Below are 10,125 nucleotides of genomic sequence, written 5' to 3'. Positions count from 1 at the left end.
AACAAAACTATACAAATTAACATAAAATTGGCAATTTTAAAATGTCTCTCTTATTGTTCTAGTATATCGTATTCTAAAGAGCCACTACTCTAGACCTTTACCATTCTTTTTTCTTTGAATATGACAACCTTAGATTGAATGCCAGCAATTCAACTGTAAGGCTGAAAAATCTTATCTTGAAGGAGCTGCGGGATCAAGAAATTGTTTCAACTTGGTTTTACTTCGGATAACCCAAGGGTGATGCTTGGTAAGCAAGCAGGTTTTGCTTCTCGTATAACATGATTTGCTATTTTCAGACTATTTGCCATTCATTCGCTCCGTGTTCGGCCGCTGCATGCATCGTCCTAGGTCCCGAAATCGTTTAGTTTACCCACGATGTTTACAAATTTGTTGTATACAGCCCCGAAAGAAAACATGAACTTGCTTAGTGCCGGAAGTTCATTGAAGTTGCCAGACACTCTATTCTCTATCCGTCTAAAGCACGCTGGTTGCCAATGAAGTAAATAATCAAAAAGCTGCTTGAACAGTGGAATGAGCTGAAAATTTATTTCCAGATTATGCCCGCTGACAATATCCCCACTGCAACGAGTGTCCATGAGAGAATTGGAATTCTTAGACTTCGGCTGCATTGCCTCTTTTTGGGATATATATTACCGGCAGTGAGCTATCTAAACCTAGAAATCCAGAGCAAAAGTGTTAGATTTTACATGATTCTTAAGAAAGTGTGCGAAACTCTACATGAAATTATGCAGATTTTTGTCAAAGAGGAAGCTGTGAACAAAAATGCCCCCTTTCATATCAATGTGCGGTCTCCCAACAATTTCAGACCATATGAAAATATCTACTTTGGACTAAAGTTTCAGGGACTCTGTAATAAAATTAGTGAGGAGGCTGATTTGAATTGGAAGTTGACAACTGTCAAAAATAAGCGTGTCACGCTTTATCACAGATTCAGTGTAAAAATCATCAGAATGGTCGATTCTGGTGACAAGCCTTTGGTTCAGCTGGAGTAAGTCGATCCTATGGTAGCTGTGAGTGACCGCATTCGTAGCGTGTTGGGAATTTGAGTTTTCCATGATTCACTGGGCGAGATGATAAAAAAAAAACTAGGAACGTTTTGGCACGAGCTTGGCAAGCGCACTGACGTTGGTGAGATGCGGTTCTAAGCTTCATGCAGATTCTAGTGTCTCTCCCACATTCCCTGCGGCAGCGGAAAGACAATTTTGCTTTTGAGATTGAATAAACCACCATGGAGAAACAAGATGGGTCCAGACACGGTGTGGGCACTCATGAGAGTGAATCAATATGTCCCTAACGAGCATGAGTTGGATGTCCCTTATTCACTGATAAGGCCTCCCCGGCTATGGAAGTGAAAATGAAGGGGGACCGAAAATATTCTGTTTTGATTAGGCTGTTAAACGTCGATTTTTTTGCTTTTTTTAGTCTTACGTTTTTCAGTATTTAGGCTAGTCTTTGCTAACTAGTGTCTTTTATTGTTTTTTGAAATTCATATAAATCCATTCTTGATGTAACTTGGAATTCAAAAACTTGCTGCATTCGTTTTCATCATTTATATTTTACCGTCGTTTACTGTTTAACGACTATAGAGAATTTGTTTTTCTTATTTTATCTCAAATTCTTTTAACATAAGACCAAGCATAAAAGTGCCTTATAGCGGTTCGATAAATCTTGAGTGGATTTCCTATTTCGATCTAGAGTAAAAGATCTAAACGGTAAACAACGGAGTTAAATTGAGCTCTGAACTCAGTTTATCGTTCCGCAAAATCGGGAAAATAACAAGAAAAGAAACAATGGGCTTATAAGGAAAAAAGGCTAAACAAAGTTAGCTCCCGAAAGTGAAAAACACCATAGGCAGTGAGAAGTGCCTTAGTCAATCGGCAGCGAGGTAAAACAGAACCGATTTTTAGGGTTCAGTGGCTACTCTTGGTCCACACAGTTTTGGTAACAAAATAATGAATGTGCTTTGGTTTTCTATAGTCATGTTTCCTGGTCGACTTTGAGTCCGCAACGACAATGACTCTGGATGTGTTGAAAACTTCGACGCAGTATTGCCGCCCTGGCCTGGAAGAATTTACTAAATCTGAGAGGAACAATTTACTAAATCACATTTGTTTTTACTAAATGCCCCAAAAATTTTTCCTCGCACGGCTGCCGCTGCATATGCACCGTCAAGCATCGATTTTTATTATAGGAGGATAATCAATAAGAGTTTCACAATCCTAATTCCTTTTTCCTCTTCTTCTTTTTTCTTCTTTTTTTCTTCTCCTCTTTTCTATGTGTAGATCCATTTTCTTTTGTTTTCCTCAAAATAAATCTACTGCCGTCGCTTATCACGGCGAATTAGTTTTTTTTATATAAGAACTACGGATCTCGCTGCATAGGCTGACAACATCGATTTGTTGGAGTTACGGGAAGCGGAATATTTCTTTACCCTAAAAAGCGTGGAGCTACTTCTGATGGATTGAGGCGGCGCTCAGACGGGCAACATAAGAGATGCATAAGGTGCCAGCTCTAATGCGAAGCCGCTAACACGATTGGAATCAAAATTGAGTTATCCAAATAAGACCATAAATCAACTAAAAGGAGAATATAGAACAAGACCCTGTGGAAATGAAACAACCACGCCAGTTTTCAAATTTCAGGTTCATTCAGCTATGTACAGGAGATTCAAATCATAGACAGTGCAATAGTGCTCCTAAGTAAAGAGCGATGTGGGCACAGTGTATTATTTATTATTATTATTGTTTTTTTAGACCATGGCACTTCGTATCAAATAAGTTGCTGAAGAAACTTCGAAAATGACTCATTTGATTGGAAATTGAAAGGGCTAGTGCCCTTTTTAATAGTCGAAAGTAATTGGAGGGCAACCAACCCCCCTCCCACGCCCATTATTTCCCCAAATAAATCCAATAAAAATTTTAAGATAGCCGTGTCAACGTAGTTGAAAAATCCGGAAATTATGTCTTTAAGGATGACACCCCTCCCCACTGCCCTCAGGGCAATTGTTATATGTTATACCCTGGGGGTATATAAGGTGTCTGTGAAAAGGGTGGTCATATAAGCCTAGGAGTGTTATTGGATTGGTAATCAGAAGTTGTAGTGCCGTTTTTAAGAGTCAAAGTGATTGGAAAGAAGCTACCCCCCCCCGCACGCCCATCATTTCCCTAAACACATCCAGTCAAAACTTTGAGATAGCCGTTTTATTCACCGTAGTTAGAAGGTCTGGAAATTATGTCTTTGAGGATGACAACTCCCCCAAAGCCCTCATCCATCAGGGCAAGGGTTGTAAGTTATGCCCTGGGGTCATATGAGGTTTTCGTACAAAAGGCTAGTGCCCTTTCTAATAGTCAAAAGTGATTAGAAGGAAACAAGACCCCCCCCCCGACGCCCATTGATTCCCAAAATATAAATAATCAAATTTTGAAGTGGTCATTTTGTTCAGCGTAGTTGAAAGACTGAAAATTATGTCTTTGATAATGACAGCCCCCCCCACAGCCCTCAGCGCAAGGGTTGAAATTTATACCCCGAGGGCATATAACGTTTTTATGGAAATGGTGTTCGTATTAACTCCAAAGGGGGGTCATTAGATTAGAAATCAGATGTTCTAGTGTCCTTTTTAAGTCAAAGTGATCGAGGGCAGCCACCACCCCCCCCCCCTCATGTCGTATTTTCCCCAAATGCATCTGATAGAAATTTTGAGATTTCCATTTGTTCAAAAATAGTCCGAAGATCATATAACAAGGTCTTTGGGGTTGGCAGAATCCCCCAGAGTCTGGGGGTATAGGTTGTAAGTTAAGCCCCAGGGGCATATAAGATTTTTTGGAAGGGGTGGTCGTGTGAACTTTAGAAGGGGCTCATTTGATTGTAAATGTATAGTTTTATTTCCCTTTTCAGAGTCAAGCATGACGGAGAGCAACTAGCCTCCTCCCCCTCCTTGACATCCTCTTCTCCCGAAACGCATTCAATTGAAATTGTGAGACAGCCATTTTATTACCAATAGTCCAAAAATCACATAAAAATGTCTTTAGGGTGGACACAATCCCCCGGAGCCCATGGGCAAGGGTTGTAAGTTGTGCCCCGGAGTATTTAAGGTTTTAATGGAATGGTTGGCGGTATAAACTTTGAATCGGATGGAGCTCATTTGATTGGAAGTTGGTAGTTTTTAGTGCCCTTTTAAAGAGTCAAAAATGAATGAAGGGCAATCAGCCCCCCAAGCCTATCATTACCCAAAACACATCCGATCGAAATTTTAAGAGAGCTATTTTTTTCAGCATTATTGAAAGGTCCAGTAATTATGTCTTTGGGGATATCAACCTCCCCACAGTCCTCAGGACAAGGGCTGTAAGTTAGACAATTCGTTCATGGTTTACATATAGTATATGTTATTGAGAAAGGTATGCATGTTTGAACTTTACTTTCCAAGAAGACGATGGATACTTAGGTGAGCCTTTCAGAGAACTTTGAGGGGAGTGTTGAACTAAATCAAAACAAGTTATGTGTATACGGATGGTCAAAAGGGTATAGCACAGGAATAGGCCTAACTGAGTATACGAATTTGGAAAATTCAAGAAATGATAAGAGATATGATCAAAAAGGCAATATTTGCATGCTACCAATGCTACTACAACTACCGTCACTACTACTAACACCCTATTCCATTTAGAGTACTGAGGGAAATTTGAACTAAATCAAAAGACACTGTGTACATGTACATTGTCAAAATAGCGTATCTCAAGAATTGATGTGATTATCAAGTTGGAACTTATAGAGAATGCTTAAAGGGGAAGATCATCTTACCAAAAGGCAATATGTGCACTAGTGTGCACATTATTAGTCTGTTAATACTACTGTTAATGCTACATTTACTACTACTACTGCTACTACTTCTATTGTAGCTACTTGTAAGGCTAAGAGCATTGAGATGAAAATTGCAAGAAGTATATGAACATGCAGGTTATCAAAAGGACACATCAGCAATGTCATAGCGATGGCTAATTGCATTAAGTCGAAACTTCCAGGACATAATGAAAGGGATGTTCTACTGACCAACAGGCAATATATTAATACTACTGCTGCTAGTAGTATAGTAGTACCACGGCTATTTAATGCTATATTAATAGTAATATCATTACTACTGTGACCGCTATTACAACTAAGCCTAAGGGTATGAAGGTAAAATTTGCAAGGGATTTTGAGAGGGGAAGGTAAAATGAATCGCAACACGCCGTCTGTATGCATGTTGTCAAAAGGGTGTAACAGCAATATTTTAGGAACAGTTTGGTGTGTGAAGTTGAAACTAACAAGGCTTGTTGTGAGGGATGTTGAACTAACCAAAAAATATTTCCATTCTAATGTTACTGTTTTTACTCATACTACTAGTACTGTTACTTTTGATACTCCTTCTATTACTACTACTACCACTAAAGCTTAGGCTACTACAATTAATTCTACTGCTACTTATATTACTACTGCTATTAAAACTAAGCATATTAAGGCGAAAGTTTTGGGATGTATAGAAACTGAATGAAACTGAACAGAAACACAATATACCCAAACAGTTTGTTACGGGGACATATAGAAATGCTACAGGAACGGTTGATGATACCAAGCTTAAACTTTCCGCGTGCATTGAAAGGGCTGCTGAAGAAACCAAAGGTGCTATGCGCATATTGCTACTAATGCTGCTACAACTATTGCTACTGTGCATGCTAGGGGTATTAAGGTGAAACCTTTAAGGAATACTAGGCAGATGTTGAACTAAATCAAAGCAAACGATAAGCTTGGACTTTCAAAAAGGTGACAAAGCAATATCTGAAGCACAACTTATATTATTAAGTTAGACCTTCAAGGGTAAGTTGTGGGTGATTTTGAGCTAGCCATAAGGCACTACGTGTATACTTGTAATATTACCACAATGATTACTGTAACTAATGACGCTAAGGGTATTAATGTGAAACTTTTAAGGAACGGAAAAATTGTATGGATGCAGGTTATCAAAAGGGCATATAAGCAATATCACTTATAAGCATATAAGCAATATCACAGGCAGTATAAGCAAATTCACAGGCAGTATAAGAAATATAAGCAATATCACAGGCAGTACCACTCTATAATAGCTAGAAATATCACTGGAACTTTTAAATGAGCTAATTCGATTCAAAATTAAAAGTTTTGGCACCCTTTTTAACAGCAAAAATAGATTGGAGGGCAAGTAGCCCTTCTCTCAAGCCCATTTATTTTCCAAGCGCATCCAGTCAAAATTTTGAGACAGCCATTTTGTTCAGCTTAGTAGAACGATCGAGCAACTATGTCCTTAGGGACATCGGGCATGCCAGCCCCATCACCCCCAAATTATGCAATTGACCCATTGTGCTTTAAAAATAAATCTTGCTTTAAACTAAATCAAAAGGCATTGTGTTTTTGGTTGCCAGTAACGCATCTCAGCAATGTATCGAGAACGTCTGGGAGCATTAAGCTGAATCTTTTGGGGCTACTACTCTTACTACTTCTGCTCTTACAATTTAAATAAATAGCAAGAGTTTAAGTGTATCCAGATTGTCAAAGAGCATAGATAGAATCTTTTGGAAATGATATTAAGTTTAATTTTTCAGGTAAACTTCAGGAGTTATAAAATTAGATTAAAAAATACTGTTTGTGTCAGGATTAAATGTAGTCGAAAAATTTCTCCAGGATACAAATAGCAACCCAAACTATGCAGTCTTATAGGAAAAAACCGAAATGATGTAAAGTATTATTTTTTCCATGAAAAAGACTATGTCAATAAGAAACGAACGGAAATTAATTTAAAACAAAATTCTGCAAAACAAGTTTTCCAAAGAAAAGTAAAGAGCTCTATTAAGCCAAAAATGAGCAGAATTAAAGTCAAATATTCTTCCAAGCATAAAAATACCACAAATCACCATCAATAAATAAATGAAACTCAAAACGAACAGAAATTTCTATAAATAACTGAGTCAAACTCAGAACGAAAAAAAATTAACATGAGTAGGGCTGATAGCCCCCATGCCTTCTCAAGACCAGAACATAATTTGTGCTTTACTGAAACTTAATACGTTTTAAATGTTTTCACTTCTTTTACTTTCATAAATTAAAAATTGACAAATCCTTAAGGAATAAACATTAGTATGCCAATTACACTGATAATCCTGATAACTGACACTGACACTGATAATTTGTTTTTTTTTTTCAGTAAAGCGCAAATTATGCTCTGGACTTGAGAAGGCATGGGGGTTATCAGCCCTGCTCATGTTAATTTCTGCTCGTTTTGAGTTTTCGGACTATCCTTGGAGAGCGACCACCTCCCATTCCCAATATGCAAGGATGTGGACTTAAAGCTAGATAAGAGATTCTGGCTAATCTTGGGGATCGATTCCATCCCCCGCTTTTCTGTATGCAATGATATGGATGTAAATTTAGGAAACCAATCTTTTTGTTTTTGTTGTGTAAACAGTAGATCTGGTTTGGCATAGAGAAAATGCTCAAAATTATCTTTTCTTATTGGCTTCTGCAAAAATAAATAAATAAGAAAATACCAACAACAAAAAAGAAAATCGTCTTGCAAAAAAATAAAAAAAAATTGAACATTCCTTCCCCCTCTGTGTAAGAGGTCATATTTGAGGGGTATTAAAGTTATTAAAAGAGGTTTGAAGAATTATGTTACAATATTGTGAGCTTATGGAAAGATAGCAAGAATAATGAGATTGTGGGGGAGAAATCGCCTCCAGAGGTCCCATGGGTTCAGTTTTGAACTTCGGTATATTAAAAATGTGAATATAAATCACAAAATTGAATTTGTTTGCTATGCTAGGCACTGAAAGTATAATTAGTCATATTTGTTGTTCAACTTCCGTTGTTCACTAAAAAAGGGAAGATGCAACGTCACGAAAATGTTATCAATTTCATCCTGCCTACTTGTTTATGTAAACATTGCTTCATCCTCACTTTAGTTTTTCTATTTGAATGCTGCCCTTCTTTGCTTTGAAGCCGAAAATCCAATAGCGCACATCTTGCTTAGGTACTTACGTCTTATAGCGACCACGCCAAAGATGCAAAGTTAGGTTAATCCTAATGAAACATACCAAAATATGATGAATATATAATATTTTTGTAACAAAATTATGGAAACTGCAACAGAAAATTATGGAAAGCAGGCCACCCAGAAAGCATTATATTAAATACCTAGCCACCTCTATACATTTAATATTTAATTAAAATATACCTGCAGAGTAGTTTATCTCACTGAGACTAAGCTAATTATCTCCGAATGCAGACAAAGAAACTCGCTTTACTCAGATCAAGAACAACAGCGTGGTCGCTATGACACGTAAGTACCCTTGTAGTCCAGTAAATCTACGGAAAAAATCGACGATCTGGAACAAAATTGCAATATAAATGATTTTTACTCCATTTTGTAGAGAGAAAAAAAAAATCCTGTACAACATACCAAAAGTCCCCAAGAATCCCCTTGGAGGAGCAGGGGGGAAAACGGGGGGGAAGGGGAAAATCCAAGGGAAAACTCGAAAATCTACGACCGGTAGTTTTCGATGCTGATAATGGCATTCCTGATGCTCTTGGGTCCAAGAAGATCGAATATGCGTTTTTTTAATTGCTGTGTAATAAGCGGTTCCCCCGTTTTCCCACTTACAAGGGAAAAGAGGGGGAAAAAAATATCATATACAGCAGTCTGCAAGACTTGTTTTCTTCTTTTCCCTGTGCGAGAAGAATGAATATGTTACTTTCCCGTTTTCCAGTTACAAGGGAAAAAGAGGGAGAGTTCAAGATATCCTCTTAAGGATAAAGATAGTCAGACGGCTCTACAAAATTTAGAGAGGAGACAAAGGTCTGTCAACTTTGCTTTAAAACCCCCTAACACCGTTTTGCCGAGAGTTCAATATCATATTCCCTGGTGCTTCTCTTTTCCTGTTTGCTGGAGATTCACTAATAGAGCATTTATGCATAGTGATAATAATTATAATAATTTATTTTTTGACACACAAACAATTATAAAAAAGTGGAGTAACAAAAGAAAATAAAAAGTAAAGACATACAAAACAAAACACATGCAAAAAAATATCATTATAAAAACTACAAATACAAATCAAAACAATCGCACAAAAGGATGAAAAGGACCCAACCGCTTCCAGGCCTCATCTTTTAACTTAGAGTCCAACTTGTTATATGACGTCAATATATCAGTTGCATTAAACATTCGAATAATCTTACGGTGTCTATACCAACGAGGCAAATACAAAAGATATTTACAATAACGGAAATACAAAACTCTAATATCCTGCATATCATTATTATTAAAAAATGGGCGCAAACCTGATAGAAAAAGAATGGAATGGTGACAATACGTAGAATAGAGTTTAGCCAATGCCTTACGAGAATGTCGGACGCGATTTGGAACAATTTTATCATAACCTGCTTTAAGCTTATTCTTAATATCTGCAAGTGCACTAGCACGGATAGCTGAAATAGAAGAGCAGATACTAATCCCGAGCCAACGCAACGCAGGAGCCAGCTTAACTGAAAAAGAACTACAACTCAAATCACTAATTGGGTTATTAGCATTGAAAACTAAATATTCACATTTTCAGCATTAAGCACGAGGCCAATATTTTCCAAAAGCTTAGGAACAAACTGGGTAGACTTAGCTAGGGTGAATTTTGAACGGCTAATAAGTAATAAATCATCTGCATAAGCAATATAAGATAAATTGGTTAGACCCGTAAAACACGACGGAAAAATACGAGAAAGCACAGGGTATAAACAAGCATTAAAAAGGTATGGGGACAGAACCCCTCCCTGCCTAAGTCCAGACCTTGGAATATTACCAAAAAAGATCTCTCCTGACCGAAGTCGAACATATGAATTTGCATACCAAAAACGAAGGACACATAACAGATGGACAGATAACAGATGAATTCACTCTAAGCTGGGTAAGAGAATACCATAGTTGGCTGTGACAAACCGAATCAAAAGCTTTTGAAATATCTAACGCACATAAATGAACTTTAGATCCATCTTTTTGTACTTGAATTAAAAAAGAAGTAAGGATTCAATGCGCAAGTTGGCATCCTA

The sequence above is a fragment of the Artemia sp. Qi Xiang Cuo genome, chromosome 5, assembly GCF_049724085.1.
Source record: "Artemia sp. Qi Xiang Cuo chromosome 5, ASM4972408v1, whole genome shotgun sequence".
Taxonomy (NCBI): domain Eukaryota; kingdom Metazoa; phylum Arthropoda; class Branchiopoda; order Anostraca; family Artemiidae; genus Artemia; species Artemia sp. Qi Xiang Cuo.
The sequence above is the reverse complement of the archived record's forward strand: the minus strand, read 5'-3'. Positions refer to the sequence as shown.